At 41.2% G+C, this 22,203-nt stretch overlaps 1 protein-coding gene across 1 annotated transcript in view; it reads left to right on the top strand.

The window, feature by feature from the left end:
- Positions 1–11,465: 11,465 nt before the first annotated feature.
- CAP2 (cyclase associated actin cytoskeleton regulatory protein 2) overlaps positions 11,466–22,203 on the top strand; it is a 69,425-nt gene continuing 58,687 nt past the window's right edge. Inside the window, exon 1 of the mRNA XM_082310999.1 lies at positions 11,466–11,591. The gene's annotated coding sequence lies outside the window, so the exon portion shown is untranslated. The remainder of the gene's footprint in view (positions 11,592–22,203) is intronic.

The following is a 22,203-nucleotide window of genomic DNA, read 5'->3' as shown; positions in this document are numbered from 1 at the left end:
AATTGTGCCTGAAACAACAAAAAGCAGTAGGTTGGCCAAGTTTCCTAACAGATCTGCGGATAAGACCACAAAGCTTTAGTCTACAGGGAAAAGCAGTTGACTTGGCAAGTCTGTCTGTGGCATGCTGACCTTTTTTTCAGAAAAGGTCACTGCGGAGTCAGGTTCCTGAACTTCCCAGGGATTCTGCAGCTCTAAAGCTAGGGATCTTTTAGACCGTAGCATCACGATAGCCTAAAGCAACAGGAATTAATAAGCCATTTTTTTAAATTCCCACAAAACCTTTTCAGAAATCTAGGAGCAAACAGGGGTGGTATCAGTCCAGCTCTTGGTGATCAGCAACTGTGACCATTGCTGAAAACCTCAGCAAGAGCACGTAAAAACAGCTGCACTTAAGTGAAAGGCTGACGGTTTCTGGGTTTATGTGAGGAGGTCCGATTGTCTGTTGTCTGCTCTGAGCACAATTATGAGAGTTTAGCTTACAGTGCTATCAAGCTGGCTCTTTCTGTTCCATTCAATGCACTTGAAAAGAAAAAGAAGTCAGTGAATTTTTTTCCCAATTATTTTTAGTGGAAGAAAAGTGTACTATACACCTTGGACTGCAGAAATCAAGTTCTAAGACATGGCAGATTATAATAAATTGATCTGCCAAACAAGCAAATAGAAACCCATGAGTTCCACAGCATTTTAAGCAAGAGAATGACAGACTGAAACAGGTTTAACACTGATACTAGGTTAAATCTTAAATTAGGTGTGCAAAGGTTTTTGGTTTTTCAGGGTGTGGCTCACACATGGAATGATCAAACCAGTTTTTAAAGAAGTAAAAAAAAACCATAGAGTGATAATTTTAAAGAATCATAGAATAACTCAGATACAGTGTAGATGCTATAAATCATCATATTATTATTAAGTCCAAAGGCACGATAGCTGCTTACGCTGTTGAACTTTGTGATCATTCTTTTGGATGAAATGATGTAAAATTTTCTAAAAAGTGCATTTATTTTATATACTTATATGTATTTTTTATATTTATCTTTGGTTTCATTTTTTTAGGGGACATCATATAAATAGTTTAAATAAGGCAGAAGAAACTGCATTAAAGGCCCCTCTTGCTGAAATGAAAAACAATTTGGGAAAAAAAAATGTAGGGAGAGTGAACTAGATGATCTGAAGAGGTCCCTTACAACAGGAACAATTCTGTGATTCTCGGATAGATATTTATATATATGTTTTATATATATATTTTATATATTTTTTCCACAAATTATATATTCTATATTATATAACATGATATATACCACACATAATATATACTACACGTTCTATAATTATTATACATTGTATATTATGTATTCTATGTACCACGTAAATAAAATTAAAGCTAATCTGATTATTTTCTTTAAATAAAGTTGCAAACTAAAAAAGTATTAGCAAAGAAAAATAGTAAGGGAGAAAAAAGAATATTTCTATGTTCTTGATCAGATACTTTAATGGCACACGCTCTAGTTCAATGCATATAACGACAACAGAGAAGAAACTATTACGACTAGTAGTACTGGAATTCCATATACAAAATAGATCACTTCTATGTGTATATAAATATACATACACATGACAAACCAGTCCTAATATAATACTGATTCATTTGCAGTTATCATTCTGCACGCAGTCACACCTTTCCAGCTATTCTGAAGTTCATGAATATTGCATAAGCGGGGCTGGAAGTGCATTCCCAGCATCCGAAGATTTTAAAAAAAGGAAGGCTGTGATTGATTGCTTTTCAACCAAGTATTAACACCAGGCAGAATCTACCGCTGCTGTATAGAAACTGAATAATCATGCCCTGTGCAGGTGGAGCGTGGGAGGTGAAATCCACAGCCAGGGAATGAGGTTGCTGGGCAAGACACACACCCACCCACACAGCAGCTGCTACTGCTGTTCCTCTCAATAGCCCCAACATCTGAAGGAGGCAAGCTTTCTTCAAAGGTGAGCTGATTCAGCTGCACAAAGGTTTAAGGATATTTTTACTGACATTTTTGCTCATTATTTGCTGAATTACAGCTATCTCCTATTAAATAAAGGTAAGTCTCAGTTGACTTCAGCTGGAACAGGAGTGGATCCCGAAGGACAGCCACCTGCTCTTTCAAATCAATGGCTAAACTTGTGTTGACTTCAGTCACCCTGGATCAAACAGACCTTTAAACCTAAGGCTCTCCTCAAACAAAACTGGACTAAAATCAGCAGGTGTTTTGCTCAGAAAGGCTCCTGTATGAACTTCCAGTTGCTAAAAACAGCCCCAGGACACATACAGATGCATATTGGCACTGCCCATCTTCTATTTAGCGTATGTACTGAAGTGTATTTTTGTAAGAGACCTAAACACTGCCGAGGATCTGAGCCTTTGCTCATCATCCTCTTCCTCGTCAGTATCTGCAAGCGTGAATATATATGTGTATTTTTACTCATAGGTGAAACTAATTGTTCTAATGCTTGTTATTTGTTGGCATCCAGCCAACAGTCAGCAATGTGACAGGTAACTTTGAGTCTAGGTTTTGGTTGTATTCCTGAATATTTGCATTTCAGAAAATGAAGACATTAAACAGGTTGTGATTAACGTCCTAGAACTGACATCCAAAATGACAACAGGAGAATGGAAAAAGGTAGTAACAAATATCAAAATAACTAGTAAACGCAAACAAATAGTAGTCCCTTCTGTTCTGCTTTTATTAATTGAACAGTAAATGACCATACAAGACATACAACCTTTTGGCTGGGGACCTGTATCACACAAAAATCAGGACAAGCAATGAACAAATCAATCTCAAACAACTCCCAAATGTGGAGCACATCGGGTTCTCTACCAAATTTGTTCAATAACACTAAAAAAGGGGTTTAAGGAAGATCTGCTATGAATACCATGAGGACTCCTGGGAAAGCTACACTTCAGAAATATTTCAACCTCTTAAAACATTATCACATTAACACTGGTGAACCACTATAAATACTGATGGATGACTCGGGAAGAGGGGTTTATATGTGTTGCTCACCACAGCTGATGATGTAGGTCAGTCTATGGTTCCAAGAATGTTAATGTGGGGACCCTCTTCTCTTTTGTTTCCCCAAAAGATTTCACTCCATTGTTCCTCTAACACATTTTATTTTCCTTTTATTGAGTACTGTACAAAAGAACTCTCAACAATTCATTCCTTGCTGCTGCTGAATTGCAACCCCTGAGGTCCCTCGATGCAGCCCCTAACTTTGCTTATCGCTAAGGTGCGTAGGCAGGAGATGACAGAAGCTATAGACAAACCGCTCAGCTGTGCTGAGGTAACCAACTAGAGGTAAGCGAAACAGGTTTGGCTGATTATTACAGGCTGAATGAAGCTGGAGGCTGACATTTCAGGATTGATCAGCTCAGCTACAAGCAACAACCTTTTTACATGCTGTGGCATAGATGTGTACCTTTTGACTCATTTGACTTTGTAAATACATTCTTTGACTTTGTAAATACATTCTTCATGGTGAAAGACAACTATTTTGGTTATTACCATTTAATGTTTTATAAACACCACAAGATACACAGATTTGAAATGACACATTATAGGCTGCGATGCCCGAGTGTATCTTACACTGGGAAAATGAGTTGGAGCTGCTTACAACGAAGATTTGGAGATATCCCAGCTCAGCAGCTGAGCTGTAGAGGCAGATGACCTCCTACTGATCAGAGGCACAAGATGGAGCTGAACCTCACTGGGATGCAGAAAGGTCTCTCGCTAATCTGACGTGTATATCAAATGTATGGCAGTAATCTAATGAAGGACCTTACAAGTGCTTGTGGGCCACAGATTCTCTATGTACTTTTGGGTTCTTTCCTTTCCATCGAAAATGTTTATATTTTAACCTAATAGGATACACAGGAATTTGTATTAAAAGGCCTTTTATCAACTATTAGTTGATTGTTTCACAAATATTACAAATTGCGTTGTATTTACCATTGAATTTATATTGTACTCTGAGCATTTCTGTCTTCCTTCAAATTCTACATATATTGTCAGCCATATTAGCTCAAGGCTAAATATCAAATCTTCATCATATTTCTCTCTTATGCTCCTTTTTTCATACTCTGTGATAACTCAGCTACATTAGTGGAAATCTGTAAACAACCAATAGTGTTATTTCAGAGGTACTGGTATAACTGAACCAGAATCTAAACTGAAGTTCTTATTTATACCAACACGTTATATATTTTTAATGTTCATGGTCTAATTCATAAATCAGCCTTAGAGTGTTGTTTTCCTTTCTTTTCCTTTATGAAGATACACAAATGGCACATTTGATGGGGGATTAAAAGAGAACTCCAAGATGAATTATTCAGGAGAGCAAACAATATTCTTTTCTAAAGAAAATGATAGCTTTTAGAATTACAGTGCAGTATGTACAGAGTCTGTGCAAACATAGGAAAACAAGAAAATAAGAATGAAATAGTTTTGAAACAAAAAGATTCTTTCTGATACCTAAATCATTGGCCTACATTTATTCAAGTGAAACATTAATCCAGAAATGTAGAGTGAAGTGCTGACCCTGTTAGTCAGTGACAAAACACTCATTGACTTGAGGAGAACCAGGATTTCACCCCATCAGTGTGAAATATTTATAGTTCCTTCAAATACATTTTAGGCATTAAATTTAAATATGTTTTGTTCCTTTTCTTTGCTCCTCCTTCCCTTTTCATGAAAAAAAAAAAAAAAAAAAAGGAAGACAGGAAGATAATCTGGCTACTCCAGTACTTGGCTTGATTTATCCCAAACTCCTTTTTGGCTTTATACTTATAACGTTCTTACAAAAGAACAAACCCTTCTTTACTCAACAGATGAAATCCTTCTGCCACAGCTGTATGGGAAAAACATGTATCGAGAAGAATAAATTTCAGAAAATGGGGTGGGTCTTAAAAAGCTCTCAGAATATCGCAAAATAAAAAGATGCCACTCCATTTGCCATGGAGAATATGAAAGGCAGAGTAAATGACTGTGCTAGGCTCTGTGCTTCTGTGCCTGATCAGCTCCTTGTATCTAATCTAGGTAGTCATCATTTGTAAAATAATAATTTAGGCTGACAAAACTGCATATTAATATAAGTAATGTACTGTACCTAGGGATCCTTGCCAGCAGTCTCATTTTGCAGGAGAATATAAAACTGAGATATCCTCACTCTTCAAGTCCTTGGTTGAGGGAGAGGTTGAAGGAGCAGAAGAAAATTCACACCGCTGTCACCCCTGGCATTCCGGTTCTGTATTGGAAAAGCATAAATCACCTCAGTATCTTTCAAGAACTAGGTAAAAGATTTCAAAGACTCACATTCAAAACTCGTGGTCTTTCCCCCTCTATTCTATATTAGGGTAGTAAGTGTATTTACAGAAGATATCTGCCAATAGCTAAATGGGTCCTTACAGGATGAGCCCAAGTACGGTGAATATGGCGAGGTAAAGGTCTTCATTTTCTGCCTGACTGAACTGTTCTAACAGGGACTGAGTGCTTATCTAGCTTTCCACCACACCTCACCCATCCGGTGCAAAGGAGCTTGGAGATGGACAAAACCAGCTAGGTACAGCATCAGCAGAAGCAGGTAGCAAATTAACTGTTGTGAAAGAATGGAGGAATTCTGTCTCTAAGGTGGTTTCTTTGACTTACTTGGCCTGCAATGACTGCAACTGGGGTTACGCTACTTATGAACCACTGTCTGAATAAGGGCACAGTCTAGTTAAGTGCTTGGAACAACACTAAATATATAACTGTCAGAATATGCCTTGGTTATCTGCCCACATTGCTGTTTGATTACATCCTACAAAGTGTTCCCTCTGTAAAAAATTATGTCACCAAATTATCCATTCATGTGATTTTACCACAAATTTTGCACAATTTGGTGTTTTCCTTAAAGCACCATTTCCTAGAATTGGGTAATTGCGTAATTATTTCAAACAGAAACTAAGTTTCTAGCCCAGTGGGTTATATAGTAAACCTTGAATTCATTACTTGATTATTCCCCAAAATCTCAGAAATAGCAATGAAAAGAATCTCAGATATGTCCAGCTTTTTAGAAAAAAAAAAAAATCATATATTCTGTGTATTTAGATCTTTCAGTACTTCTGCTCCACCAACTGTCTGGGCTTTCCTATGCAACAAGAACGCTGATCTCAGGGAATCATTAGTAAGTCATCCCGGGAAAAAGTTTAGAGCTGGCTCTATGCTTTCTACCGCTAGGGGTTGAAAAAAGTATTTGCAATCTAGATTTACTAGGAAAAAAGTAAGCCATGGCAGAATCTCCTCAGCAACAAGCAGAAATGGCTCTTACTGAACACTAGACGAGGGATTTTAACCATTAGTAGAAGAGCACATGAAGAGGACTGATGCATTTTACTGATGATGTAGATGCAGCAAGTCTTGACAAGCTCTGATCATGACATTGATGCCATCATACACATGGTGATGAAAGAAACAGCAGCAGACAACAAGGAAAAGAAATGTCACCTAGTAAGAGAAAACTGCAGCTGCAAGAAAACAGATTACACCCCCAGACTTTCATGCCTGACCCATTTGCGCATTCTGAAGGTGACTGGAGCTCCTAAGGATGCTGGGACATTTTGAATGAGTCAAAGAAGCCGTGGCATGAAAAAGACCACAAAACATTTCTAGTAGTTTTTGACTTTTGGCAGTATTTGGGTATGCTTGCATTTTCCTCAGACACAGCTGGATTACAAAGCACTGACAATGACACGGTCAAGAGCACAGACATTTTACCAGCTGCAATTATCCTGCTAAGATGCTTCACAGCTCACATCTGGGGCTGGAATGGTGGCCCAGCATCACGGTAAAGCTGTCCTGAACCTCTGTCAAAGCTGAACTGTATATTCAACTACTACGCTGGAAGCAGCACCTCACTTTATTTAGTTGCACTGACGCATAACTCGAGGACACTGCTAGTCTCTTAATGGATCACCTGCAGCCTAGATTGAAAGAAAGATCAAAACAGAACTAAGAAGCTCAAACAGAAACGCTAACGCTTCTAAAACAGGAAAACTAACGTTGACCAATGAGTAAGACTTTGTCATTCCTTTTGACTACTGCTTCCACAAGTTTCATACGTAGCAAGGGAATAGTTCAAGGCGACATGATAACATTACCCTCACGCCCTTCAAAATTCTGCTTTCCTTCCTCTGAGTCTCAGTTAAATCATCCTCACTAAAAGTTCCTTGCAAATTTCTGCCCGTAATTAAAAGAAAAACATGAAACTTCACTCAAAATCCACATCGAAAGCCAGTACTGTATAAAATGGGATTTTTGACAAAAATACAACAGAAGCCTGTATCTCATGATAATAAATAGATAGGGCAATGTAAATACTTAGCAGGACTGGGGCCCAAGCCTACAATATTCACTGAGTAGCTTTCCCAAAAGAACAGCTCCACAGAACTGAATTAAACCGCAAAACTACCATTAGCAAAATTAGCCACAAAGATCAGTATTTGTGAGATCAGGACATTTTCCCCTTGGATTCAGCAAAGCCCTTAAACATATACTGAATTATAAACAAGTGAGTAATTCCATCCCCGTGCAACAAGCTGCTTAAATGCAACTGGAATGCCTAAGTGCTCTGCTACCCAGGGATGCCATTACTCACATACTTAACGATAAGCACGTGCTTTTTAACTTTTTATGTTGCCATGCTTAAAGAGAAGCATACAACTAATTAATGTACAATTATGAAATGAGAGTCCACACCCCCAGAGCTTACTGCATAAAAGAGAATACAGAGAAGAGATAAAATAGCAGTAGAGTGACATCTGTGAAACTAAATGTAATTTGAATCTGCCTTAATCTTATTTTACAGGGGATCAGATTGAATGATGACAGATTCAGCCTTATTTCACACTAGTTTGAAAGAGGAGAAATAGTCCACTTCCTTGGCAGAATCTTCTTTTCTTCCTGCGTGTCTTGACACTTGATCTGTACAAGATACCCACAAAGTGCTCTTTGCAGATCCATTTAGTTAATTAGCTATATGCTGTTTTTCAAATTCTGTAGACTAAACAGCAGATTTGGTAAGCAAAAGGCATCTTGACATGTCCTGAATGCACTCCAATATTATTTAAGCAGATCTAGCAAGTCACACTACCAGGATTTTCACGTGATGTTCCAATTTATTTTCACATTAATAAGTGCTTGTGCAATTTAATTAATATTAATATTTTCTGCATTGCCCCAGTAAAGACAGACTTCATGAAATCAAGGAAATGAGCGACAATATTTGTGGTTTTCTCCAAACTTATCTATGAGTCATTTAGATGCAAATTACATCAATAGGGAAATTTTACAATCATATACACTGAAAGTGCATTTTCAACAAATACTGGGAAGGTAAGCATTAACATTTTCACAGTCGTCTTCTGTGAAAAAATGTGTATGCAAATAAAAGATGCACCAGAGTATTTTATTCTAAGTAGGTTACAATGCTGTCATTCTATAGAGATTTTGATAGCCTATCTCTACAGCCTCTGACGTGCACTTTGGGATCCCTGCACAACTTTAGAAATACGTTCTTCTATAAAAGGGAATAAAACATGCCAGCCTTGGCACAGATTGTCTGCAGCAGCAAAGCCAAAAAGTAAAAAAAAATTATAAAGTTATATTAAATGCCATACACCGCGCTCCATGAGCTACTATATTTTAATTGTGTAACTTCCTGCAAGAGGGCTATTACTGCACTGCTTGCATAAGAAAAGCTCCTCATAATTTCAGGAGGACTATAGCAAAAATTAGAATTGCAAGGGTTTTTTGAATGTTTTGAACCTGAAGTTGGTGACCCTATCCCCACTAAAAAAAAGTAGACAAAAAAATAAAAACTTTCAACTTTCAGTTACTGGCATCAGTGTACTTTCTGCATATAAATCTATACTATATGAATGCATTGTTAGACTGAGGGCAAAGTACTCAGCCCCAAAGTCTAATCTTCCAGTCATTCCTTGCTCAGTGTTTCACTTTGTGCCAATGCCAAGCATTTTCAAAATGTCTTTTTTATTGCTGTCCAAGCCTTCTTTCTCCTTGATGGGACGAAACAATAGCATGTCATCTAGTCAATATTTTTGCACATACAATATTTTGCAAAGTCCAAAATTTGCACATCTCTCATTCCTTTCTTCTCTTTAGGGGTCTGCTGCTTGGCCTGAGTTAATAACTACAAAGTTCTTTACAGAACTGCCTTTTAAGATTACCTTTCTTTATATAGAAACTGCAAGGCTCTCTTCTCCAATGTTTTCAGGCGCTACATCTTACATCTTTGCTTGCCACTGGGTTTCCCCTGTATTATGAGGTCACTTTACAACTACTGAACCTCCCTTTTTTCCCTTCTTACTAAATTTATTACTTCTTGTTGTTCCCTTTACCTTAGTCTTAGCCTTTTAAGTTTGCCAACATTCTCCTGGGGAAGAGAAAAAAAGAACTTGTTTGTTTTGTGAACAAAGCACTAGAAGTCGGGAGCAAAGATGTGTTACAGGGAACTTGTTTCAGACATGTAGGGCATCTGCCAGTTTGGTAGCCTCAGAAGACTTTCCATGGAAAGGAAATACCCAATGTTTTTTCCCTTTTTTCCGTGTGCCTGTGATGTAAAAGGATGATGTGGAGTGCCTGGCTGCGCTCTTACAGTAAGAGCTTGTAAAGCTTTTTGTAAGTTAACTACATTACATTTTTCTCAAATTAAATTGACATTGTACAGAAATTCAATTGCATTTATCATCCTAAACTTTCCACTATTCATGCGGACACTGCACAGGTGTTGGGATTTTTTTTTTCTCTCTGAGCTGTATGGAATATGGACCTTGAGCTTTAATCAAAATGTAGTAGTTTCACAGTTTCTTAATCTTTTGGGGTTTTCTTTCCAGAAAGATATCTTCTGGGCTTGTTTCTCGCTTCTCTTAAGTAGTTTCTGTGTTCTGTGTATTTTTGCAATCAGGTCTTCAATTCCATACCACCTTTTTCCCTTTTGGAAAGTCTGGCAAGACCCTCTGGTCTAAAACCTGTGCTGTTCTGTTGATTTCATCTGGCTGTTTATACATGCCAAGGGGAGGAAGTTCTTTTCACCGCATACAGGCAGCTGCCGCACTGATTTTTTGCAATTTCCGATGCCAATTACATTGTCTGCACTAGTGAGTTTGGATCCCAGACTGATCCTTACAGTCCGCTTGCTTTTGCTTAATGCTGTCTTTAGGCATGTGAGGTCTGTGAGCTGCTGTTAACTATGGCATCCTTGTTAAAGTATGACTTTCCTGAGCCCCTGTTTAACTGCTACACAATTAAAACAAGTTCTCGTGTTCCATATTTTATAGCGGTGTTGTCAAACCACCAGAAATCAAACATAATGTCTTCTAAAATAAGCTATATATTTGACAGGGAAAAGTGCTACTGATTTTTGCAGAACTACATGGTTGACTTGAAAAATATATGTGGTCTTTTTTATTATCACTAATTAATGAATTATTTTTCCATTCAAGAGCAAACCATTCCTTTAAAGGCTGGGAATTCATGGTCTTCTCCCAAGACTTCTGTGCAGAAAGCCAGCTCATTTGATACTTGGAGGAGAAGCAGATTTCAGGGGGATGATCAGATGCCCTTTGGGACCACGTGGTGACGAGCACCGCGTAACTGCAAAACGGGCGCGCTCCCTTTTGGCCGGGGGTACGGACTAGCGCCAAGCCCATGGAGCCTGACAAGCGAGGCTTAGGCACCGAGGTTTGCCTGCTGGGAGAAGTCCTGGTTTCGTGGCCGTACTGAACGAGGGCAGCGAGCCCACTCTGGGCCCGGCTATAGCAGCGGTCGGGCAACTACAGTTTAGTCCGGCTCGGAGTAGACAGTGAGCTCTCTTGGTGTCCGTGAGGCTGCCCTCAGCCATGTGAGCGGTCTGCCCGTTTCCACGCTGGCCCCGCTCTCCTTCCCCAGCGCGGGCTGGGCCTGCGTGGCGTGGGGTCCTCACTTCCCACTCACCCGAGCTGTGCCCCACGGGCAAGCAGGGCCGCCACGCCTGTGGCCGTGGGTGCCCCAGCCGCGGGTGGGTGCCCCAGCCGCGGGTGGGTGCCCCAGCCGCGGGTGGGCTCCCCTGCCGCGGGTGGGTGCCCCTGCCGCGGGTGGGTGCCCCTGCCGCGGGTGCCTGCGCTCTCCCCTGCTCCTCCGTGATGCTCCACCACTGCCATTTCCTCGCAGGCTCCCAGCCGCCGCACCGCCGCCGAGAGACACCTCTCCCTCTCCATTTTCACACTCCACCCACTTTTTGCTTTCTTTCTCCATCTCTGCCACCGTCTCTCTCTCTTTCTGGACTTGTCTTTATTTGGCACTCCCGGAAGCCGCTGGGCATGCCTCTCCCTGCCCGCCCGGACAGCTGATGTGCCTGACTGACACCGGCTCCCGCTGAGGAGGAGGAGAAGGAGGAGGAGGGAGAGCAACGGCGAGGCGAGGCGAGGCGAGGCGAGGGAGGGGGGAGCGAGTGACCGGCCACGGATTTTCATTGCAGAGAGGAGGGGAAAAAAAAGGCTACACGGGTCATCAAAACAGGTAACTCAAGAGCAGGCAGCGGCGGGAGGGGCGGGATGCGGGGAGCGGCCCGACCCCCCCCCCCTCCCGGCCCCGGGCGGGCTGGGGCGGGCCCGGCGCGGCGCGGCCGGGGCCGTGGGTGCGCTCTCGCCGGCGGTGGGGCGGAGGGGCCCGGCCGCGGCGGCGGCAGCGGACATCTTGGGGGGGGGGGGTAGCGATGAGGGGACGTCTTGGGGCTGGGGCCGGGGGCTGCAGGGCGGCGGCGCAATTCGGTGAGCGGGCGGCGCCCCGGGCGCGATCTGGGTCAGGGCCCCGCGGGCGCGGCCGTGCTGCGGCCCGCACCCCGCTCTGCCCCTCCGCTTCCCTCCCCTCACCTGCGCCGGGCTGCCCGCGGAAAGCCCCCCGCTCCCCCCGGGTGATAAAGTGCCGATTGCCGCGGGGAGGAAGGCATCGGGGGTGGGGGGAGACCCGAGCAAAGTACCACAGCAGATGAGGGATCCTCTTTGGGGCTGTACCCGGCCCTCCTCCGCCAGGCCCCTGGTCAGCGCCGGCGGCGGCCGCGGGTGGCTCCCGGGGGCGCTTTGGGCTGCGCCCCGGCCCGCATCCCCGCAGCCCAGCTTTCCGGCGGGTCATGAAAAACGCCCTCCGCTTGTTTGTGCAGACCCGACTCTGCCCAGCGATGCCAGTCTTGAACTCTCCTAATCAGCGTAAGACGATCTAATGTGGGGGGAGGCAGCTGCAGCGCGGGTGGGCAGCTGGGCTCCCCGGCCCCGGGTCCTCCGGCGCCTGGAGGCAGAGGCGTGTGGCGGGGGTGGCTGCATCGCCTGCAGGTGTAGCCCGGAGAAAAGGGTGAAACAGCACCTTGGGCGGAGAGTGCTGAAGGCAGAATATATATACCTTTATATAAAAACATGTAAGGGGTTCTGCAGATGCAAGACGACGTTCAGAGGGGGGCAGGAGGAAGGCAGACGCGAAGAAGTGCGAAGCTGAGATGCTGCATTTTGCAGTAACTTGGCATCTGAAAGGAGCGCTCCCCCAGAGATGCAGCCAGCACAAAGCCGAGGAGAACTTGTCGTGACCCCACCTAAAAATGTCACATCTGTCCTTTGCTTCGAGGATTGCTATAGATCTGTATCTTAGCACTACGGGGTCAGCAGTGAGGATTTTTATCAAGTAAAATTCAGATTTCATAACACGTAGGGGCAGTCTTAAAAACAAAGACCATCTGGGGAAGAAAGCTTGCTTTATATGCGTTACCTACGTGTGGTGGTTTTCCAATGATGGAAAATGTTTTCAGAAAAAAGCCTCCACAGAGCCTGGTCCATTAGGAAATAGTTGGAAGGAGTCTGTTTAGCAGGGGGGCAGGGTGGGATCAATACTGCAAATTTTCATTAATTTCTTTCTTAGCCAGGCAAACGTGACAGTGGTTCATGGACTACCACGTTTCATTGTTCTGTGAAACTGTAGTCACGAAACTAGTCCTACTTCAGAAATGCAGCTTTAAAAATTATTCACAATAGCAAAGTGGTAGATGATAGAATGAATTGGAACTCGGTACAGGACTCTCAGAGCTGGCCTTTTAAGACATTACTGCAAGGTGGATATCCCAATTTCATTCAAATTTTATCCTAGCATTTCCTTTTAATTGCTTATTATGCAAATAAACTTTTCTCTGAGTCTATACATTTTCAACACAAGGATTTCATAAGACTGACTGATTCTATTTTGAGCACGTTTGCACAAGAACAAAAGCAACCCACCTTCTGTAGGAAAGCCAGGCACGTACAACAAGATGGCCCTTTTAGGTCTTGGGCATAACAAAAATGCTAGTCTTCAGAATATTCTTATGATTCATTTGCGTCTTCCCCCTCAAACGAATGCTGCTCACATGTGGAAGGTGGACAGGCACAACTCCAAATGTAATGAATAAAATACATTTTCTCAATTAAATAAAAACGAAGAGGATGTGCATTATTTACTATTACAGTAGAACCAACCGATGACATGTTTTCATTATTCTTTGTCAGCTATGGTGCTCACTTTAGTGGAGAAAAGTGCTTCTTGATATACCAGAAGGAGCAAGGGTACTAAGATTACACGTATTAATGCCCTCCCCATCATTAGGTTTTCTAATCCCAGTGTATAATTTTTATTAACCATTTAAAATACATTGGGGACCCTAAATTAGGAAAAAAAAAGAATTAAAATTCCCCCAGGACTAAAATTCATGGGAATCTGAGTTAGCAGGTATTGGAAAAGTAGCAGAGTGCAGCAAGGAGGGCTGGAAACCAGTCGAATGGTATTCAGCTCCCAGCCTTGCAACATTACCTGGAGCAAGTCAGATAATCTTGCCATGTTTCAATCTGTGGCCTGTCAGCGACAATAACATTGCAAGAGGTTTGAACTCTAGAGAGAAAAATGGTGAACTGCCAAATATGTTAAAGAAATATTCTTTGTGGTTCTGCATGAGTTTTAACATTATGTGCAACAGCAGCAAACTCCATAGTTGGAGGTGCTGCCTACTGGAACATCTAACTACATGGAGAACATTCGTTACTTATCGTGCTTATTGGGGCAAAACCAAAGAAACACCTACAATAAATCAGGTGTAAATTATTGCAGTTATTCAGATAGCTGTTTTATTATGAACTAATTAAAAGATTTTCCTTGATTAAGCACCCCCTAATATATATACATAATTCTAATTCCTTTCTCTAAATTTTTAAGTGCATCTTTTGCAATAGAGGGAGCAATTGGGAACTTGTCATTTTCCTGAGGTACAGAGTCAGCTCCAGTTACTCGCATATTTTTGAAAAATGAGTCATTTTGGCAGATATGGTTTACTGACTCTTCAAATAAGAAATGCTTTGAACTCTAAAGGCTCAGCTATTCTTCAAGAATGTCACCGCTAGAACTATACCAGAATATCAACACCTTTACTAAGCAGCGTACATTGAAATGACAAAAGCACACATAAGCACAGCTGCAGCTACGGCAGAGATTCTGCTGATTCAGCTCGTTGAGCAAGGGTATGGGTTTTGGGGTTTCTTAAACCTCTGTGATCTTTGTCACCATGTGAGCAAGACTTTATGGCATAAACACGGCCTTAGTTCATACACATACTGGCACTGTTGTCTTCATTTCACCTGTGTATGTAAGGTATTCTGACTATGTCAAATTTCAGGGACTTTTTGTTACCAAAAAAAGGTCCCATTGAGACTACTTGCCTGAGTATATGCTAATGAAAATTGCTGTGTCTGACCCACAATTTTTCAGAGAATAGCAGGCTAAAGAAATTGCTTGTAAAATCCAAAATACTGGTAGTAGTACACTGCGAATCAAAGGCTTAATGCTTTTGTAGCATATATAAAAAAAAAACAGGTAAATGTTCAAGTACATAATTGAATAGTGTTGTATTTTTCCAAGAAGACATGCTCAGATCCCGTGCATTAAAGTTATGTTTTGTATTAGTTTAAATACTTAATTAATTGCTTTTTGGAAGGAATGCAAAGAACGATTTACATTTCCATGTGTAATCCGTCATTGTTTGGAGAGAAGAAACAGCAGAATAATTCACCTAACAGCTCTGTGTCCTCTAAAGCAACCATCGTAGAGAAGGCTGAGTCTACAGGCATCTCAGATGGGTCCAGTTTGATCTTTCTGGGCTTCACGATCCCTCACACTGAAACAGAGGAGGGATAAATAGCCAAATGTCTCAGATCTTGTAAGTGAGCAAGGTTGCATGGATTAAAACTCAGGACCTCTGAGTAGTAACCAGGTTACAGCAGGGAACAGAAAGGTCTTTTTTAGTAGCAGGTGGCCCATTTCATCCTGAATCAGAAGCAAAGGCACAACCCATTGCAATGCTAGCAGTATTGCAGAATCAGTGGGCTGAATTTTAGAATGGGAGATGGCCCAAGGCCTTGAGTTTTTGTCATCTATAAAGATCACAAACGAGCTGCAGAGCAAAGGGAGTACTCAAATGGCAGAAAGCTTGCTTCAGCCCTCCTGGCTGCCGCCGTGCTGGAAGAAAGGCCACAGGCTGCAGGCTGAGTGGGGCAGCCACGATGAGCCTGAGACCATCAGCCACAGAGTGCTGAGATCATAATTGCAGCAGGATGTTCTGCTAAGAGCAAGAACACCGGGTAACTTGGCTGAAATCAAGCCCAACTATTCAGCCTTTGGCATAACATGGATATGCATAAGAAGTTGGGTGTGGAAGTGTTGTGCAGGGCCACCCTGACAGCAAACAAAACCGTTACTAACCTTGGTACTGAGTAACTCTACAGTCTCGTCTCTTCTGCCAAAGCATAGTTTTTAGAGCTTGCAACACTTATCTGTTTAGTTTTAACTTTCCCCCTTTGCTTTTCTCCTTTCACATCCCAGAAGTACTGAAGCACTCCATAAGGGTTTGCACTTTGTGGAGGTTACCCTTTCGGACAGTGCAAATTCAATTTGGTTGGAACCGTAGCATAGAGAATCTTACTGTTCAGTTATTATGAACTGAACTGAAGCACTTTAATAAAGTCAATGCCTGCATGCAGTATTTTCTCGGTTCAGCAAGGCAGCCTGCTTACATACAGTAATTGGACTTGTGACAGGTAATTAAATGGCTTGTAAGGCCTTTAGGATGCTTGATTACATGCAAAGCACCATACTAATACATAGTAAATGAGGTGGCTAAGAACGTTGTGTTTCTGTTGATTGGAGAGATACTAAAACTCTTACACTTCATTGGAGGGAGAGAAGAAAATAAAACCAAGACAAAAGACTATGAGCAGTGGTGACATAAAAAGGGAGCATAAAAAGAATAGGAGAATGTACTTAGAAACTGGGTTGCCTTGGTTATTTTAAGTCAATCATGCTTACACAGACTGTCAAGTCTTGACTGCTTCAGTATATCATTAAATAATGAACTTGTTCTTTGTGATCACAAAATTGATAAGACAGTCAAAATTATTCAGCGAGGGATAGGAGCTCTTCACAAAACTTACATATAATTAGAATGTGAACTAATGTTCCAGGAGATACTAAGCACATACATGGACACATGACATATTTTAAAGAATTTATATTAAATTATCAGAGGCCTAACCACAGTCCATGCTATTATTACATTGACTTGTAAAGACACAGCTTGACGTGTGCAGTTGCTCACCGATAATTATGGGGCAAAACTGGGATGTGATAAGAAATCTAAAATGCATCAACAGTCTTAGGGGTACTTGTCAAAATAGGGATTGTTTTACAAAGCAGTTGTGTAATATTTTTTAAATAATGGGATACAAAAATGCCTCCATTCCTTTCCTGAGTGTTTTTGTAGACAACAGCCTGATCACTGGGAGAGGGAGAGAAGCAGAACAGCCAGAAAGCAAACAGAAAAGTATGCTTTGTGGTACCAACAGCATAAAGCCAGACAAAGGAAAAAACTTAAGTTAAATGGAAGAGGTGCAACATGAACCTGCTTTTTCTTCTTCTACACAAAAATCTTTTTTGCTTAAAAAAAAATAACCCTTTAAAAACACAGAGGGTACGCCAAAGAGAGAAGTCCACAGACATGATAATATAGGTAGCACACTCTTACACACAGCAACAGAGGACTCATTTGTAACATATCAGTGGTTTTAACACACACATTGAGCTATAGACAGAAATATTTTATGATGAGTATAGTGGAGCCAGCCAAGACTTCAAACCGAAATGGCAGACCCGTCCACAAAAAGCAGAAGTCACACAGACATTTTTGTCTTTCTGCTATTCCAGGTATAACACTTGTCCATTTTAACAAAAAAAAAATTGTCAGAATTCTAATACTGTTAAATATACAAGACTATATCTTTTACTAGAATAAAAAAAGGTTTTTTTTCTCTCTACTTAAAAGAGCATTGCTTCCAAAGGAGCTTGTAGCAGATCTAGGGGCAAAACAAGAAAAAAAGGTCACCAAAGGCTCTGATTTGAACCCTGAATCATTCTCCTCACACAGGGCTTTACTGAGAGGTCTTCTGGTTTAATCCAATTTGACAACAGTTTGACAAGCCTCTGTTTACATTCCTCCCATACAGCTAATGGGAAACAAAACACAAACCATACAAGGTAATGTTTCTGTCTGTCTACCAAGACACACTTTCTTCTAACCAATACTCCCTTGCTTTGCATTCTCCACCCAAAATCTTTTATGGTAGTAACCCAAATAGCTTCAGGGGCTCCTCGTTACCACTCGGCCAGTGCCAGGCTGCTTCTGAGCTCTGCCTGGGAATGAGCAACCGCCGAGGCCCCAGGCCAGTGGGTTTTCATCGTCTGGACCAGAATGGGGTGCAGCAGGAATTTGGGTCTGATGCCAAAGGTGGCAAAAAGACTGCCCACTCAACACAGCTTGGAGGTGGTTTGAATGGCGGTGTAGGAAAGCCAGCCATTTCAGGCTCAAGCTGACTGTGTTTTTTTAAGAAATGAAGTGCCATAAGATGCTTTTGTAGTTTGAGGGGATGTTCAGGAACGCATACACATTTCCCCTCCCTAGACATATATTGATGTATATGGTACAGAAGAACTCTTAGAGGACACAATACTTTGGATCTATAAAACTTTCGTGACTGGCTCTCTGATAGTACCAGCTGGCAATCTAGGTTTTTGTTTATTTTATTTCGTATCTCAGTAGCAATTTATTAAAAGACTATGAGAGAAAACACATGCGCAGGCTGCTATGCTTTCAATTGTGATTTTCCAAGCAGTGTAGGAACATTAGATACAATTAAAATGCCACATTGCTGCCTGTATTCTGGTTTAGGCACCTGCCCTTTTTTGGCATAGTGAGGAAAAGCAAAGTCTGACCTGTAGCGTCTCAGATGATGAGCATGAGTGAGACCTGGCTTCATTTTTCAGATGCTAGGTGGATTTGGAAGGACTGGTACTTAGGGTGGAAAAAAAAAAGGCAAACAAATAAATGAACAAGTTGCTGCTTTTCTCCTAAATTAAAAGAGTGCTAAGAAGTAAAACAAACTGTGGAACTTTATACTATCTGTTGCTGATGTTTGTCAGAATAATATCATCCTTTACAGGGTGGCATCATTCCTGTGTTCAAAACTGCCATTTTTACATGCCTGATAAGTCATCATATGTTTATTTTTTTCCCCTTATGCTACTATACTGCTTTTCCCTGTGGGCTCGTTACAGCTTGTTTCTCCTTGAGATAGAGCAATATGGTCCTCTGTCGTAAGTCACATACAATGATAACAGGAACAGTACTTGTGTGTTTTGGCTTCCAGTTTGACTGCTGTTTGGGATGAGTATGTCAGGGAATTTTAGTCTACAGACAAGTTTTTCCCCCTGATGATAGATAAATGGTGCTTTGAGACAGCTGTCAAATTGGGGAGAAAAGCAGTGATCTCCCAAGGCCTGTCTACAAAAAGAGATCTCCTTTTTGGTCGTCAGCACGCCTTGTTCTACCTGGTTTTGGCTTCACTTCTTTTGGGGAAGAAATGACAGATGGTAGTATTACCACATGCCTTTAGCACTCCCAAAAAAGATACCACTAACTGTAAACAGGGCAGATCTGTGGATCCTCCTTCTTATTTTTTGTGCACAAGAGACAATTAACAATGTCAACATTTAAATGATTGTCAGTAGATGTGGGTTAACGCCTTTCCTGACTCTTCGTTGACCTTCTTTTCAATGAAGGACAGTGTACTTCTCCACCAAGAGAGCAACTGGATACAGGATTACATGGGAGTTGAAGCACTGTTATTTTTAACTCCTTACAGGTGGTCAACATCAACTCCAGGAAAAGGTATATGGTTAACCCCGACAATCCACTTCAAGATCAAAGCTTTAATTAAAATCCTAGTAGAGATGAGATAGAGAATCTGTCTTGATGTAAAAAATGTGCTTTATGGGAGTGGAAGCATCCCATAGACGTATTTACATCCTCTTTACTTTTCATTTACATGCTAAGATTTTATTTGGCACTGTAAGTAGACCAGTCTTATTATTTATTTATAATACAAGCTCTGATGCTATATCACACAGACAGTATCTTCACAGAGTCAAGCTGTAGCGTTTGTGTTCTGACTCCTTTTGAGCTGTGGCTTTGTGGTGTCGGTTTGACCACGCAGAGTGCAGTGTGGAATGATAAGTAATGAGATGAACAGCTGAATATAGGCCAAAAAAATGCTGAAGGTTGTCATAATATGAGCCAAATATGTGAATCCCTAAATATAGGCAAAGATGTCAATGTTTAGATTGAGAACGGATGAAGAGAGTTGTCGTGCTATTGCTCAGTGGAGTCTTTACTTCAGAACAGTAACATTAATTCCAGTCTTGTTTGTAAGATAGATACCTACTCAACTGATGGTGAAGCAAAGTGTAAATGTAAGGTTATTACATGTACAACTGATTTGCTTTTGTAGTGTTATACACAGTAATGGCAAAAGTATATTTGCACTTTATTCATACACGACAGGGATACATGTGTGTATACTTATGTGCACACCTATATATAAGTGTAGATACAAATACCATATAGTCGTGAATATATAAGTACACAGATAAAAAGGTAGGTTCAGTATAAACATAATGATTGGGGAGCTCTTAAGTGTAACATTCCTTATAAAAACAATGAAAACCTGGCATCCCTGATTTTATGGTAAAAATGGATCCTACTTCTGTCTAAAAAGACTATAACAATATATTATTCTGTGGTTGCCTTGCTGGTGATACCTGCTTTTGGAAGAACAACATGGTAGTCCTCCAGCTAATGGGGTTAGCAAAAGACTACGTGGCAGCTGCAAAGTGTTGCATAAAAATGTCCGTAGGGTTGCTGAGTTGGATTATTCCCTTGAGCTTCTGACACCGTAATCCATATTCTTAGCATCTCACAGAGGGCGGTTTGTTGGGTAGAACATTACAAGTGTGATCCACCTCTGTTCATTTGTGAGATTCCTCAGACCTCCAAGCGTGTGCAGTCAAACGCGTTTGGTTTGTAGTCAAACAATTGAGTCCTTTCACAGGCAAAATCAGGCTGAAGAGGCCAAAAAGTAACAGGTCTTCCAAAGCAATTTGTACGTGTCATCAAGGAAGATTTTAAGGCAGATGAAAAAAACCCAACCTACTTGACTGCATCTTCAAATAAAGACAAACAAACAGGAACTATACTGGAAATATACTTGAAAATGCTGATGAAATGAGTTGACTGTTAGTATGCTATGTTAGACCAGCCTGACTTTAGACTGGTTTAAAACATAACTTTTAAAACAGACACCATTTTAGGCTTTTATGTAGCAGGGTAAAATGTGAAAAGCATGTGTCCGTAATATTGTTGAGGATTGGCAGTACTTTGTTTTAAGAAAAGGTTTAATATTCTCACAAAAGTTTGAACATTTCAGAAGCTCTCCTGATACCTTTCTCTCATTCCTGCCAAGACACTTGTAACCTTACAAAAAGTTAAGGTGTGTTTTTGAAAAATTCATTTCATTTTTCAAACAGATTAGTGTGCATTTTCAGTATAAGCAAAGAGAGCCCCTCTGAATTTTGACAGTGTTTATATGCACACTGTCTAATGCCATCCCCTTTTGGGGGGTTGCTTTTTTATTTAATGTAAATAGGAAAAACCCATAAATTCCAGACAAAACTTTCTCATGAGAATGGTTCTCCGGAGGGTTTCTCACTGTAAAACCTCCTGCTTCACTTTTAGGTCAAACACAAACCTCATTATATTTATAGGGTAAAGTCTGAAGGTCCCACCTTGTTTGACAGGCAGCATGACTCAGCACAAGAGCTCTGCATGTGTTTCCACAGTCCTAGTAGCTAATCTTCTCTCGCATTTACATTTTAAAAATAAAAATACTATCATTATTTTTATTCATAAGAATTATTAATACTAATTTGTAAATCGAAACCTTTCTTTTCATGTTACTTTATTTTTTAATTAAAACATCTAGGCATTTTCCCTGGGGCATGGGGACACTGAAGCAGCATTGTTTGTTTCTGTTGCTAGTGTTGCGCAGTATTGCACAGTTTATTGGAACCTACTATTATGCTTTGGTATCTCTGAAATACTAGCACTTTTAGCAGGCTGTTCATGAGGAACTCGTACATTTACAGGTATATTCCAGGTATGCCTAACCTTTCTAGTCTACAAGCCCTACAGCAATCAATGTCTTGTGGCAGAGTGCCAGAGGGTAGGGACCCCAGAGAGCCGCTGGCTACCTGCTTGCCCCAGCTGGGGGTGCGAGTTCCCCCGTTGCCCCTGCTTCTTCTGCACACCCCAGTGCTGGGCAGGGGATGTAGCCTAGCGTGGGAGCTGAGCTGGATCACAAGGATTCACAAGGATCGTGTTAATCAAAGAGCCATAGACCACCCCCACCCCTTTCTGTATGTCATTTAGCAGAATAAAACACTCGCAACCTTAAGTGAGGAGCATGTACATTAAGCTTCTTCTTATATTAAATGATAGGGGAGTTAAACATAGCTTTGTCTTCGCTTATATAACCGCTTCTCAGTCTGAGGTGTATATAGCACTGTGTTCCCTGAGACATTGGCCAGTATTCAAAAACGTCAATGCCTACACTTCCTCACATGTAAGAAAGCAGATAATCACGTTGTGGGGAAAGAAAGCAATGTGTGAGCTGTTAAAAATTTA

Source organism: Platalea leucorodia (assembly GCF_965183815.1).
Source record: "Platalea leucorodia genome assembly, chromosome: 1".
Lineage (NCBI taxonomy): Eukaryota > Metazoa > Chordata > Aves > Pelecaniformes > Threskiornithidae > Platalea > Platalea leucorodia.
The sequence above is the reverse complement of the archived record's forward strand: the minus strand, read 5'-3'. Positions and strand labels throughout refer to the sequence as shown.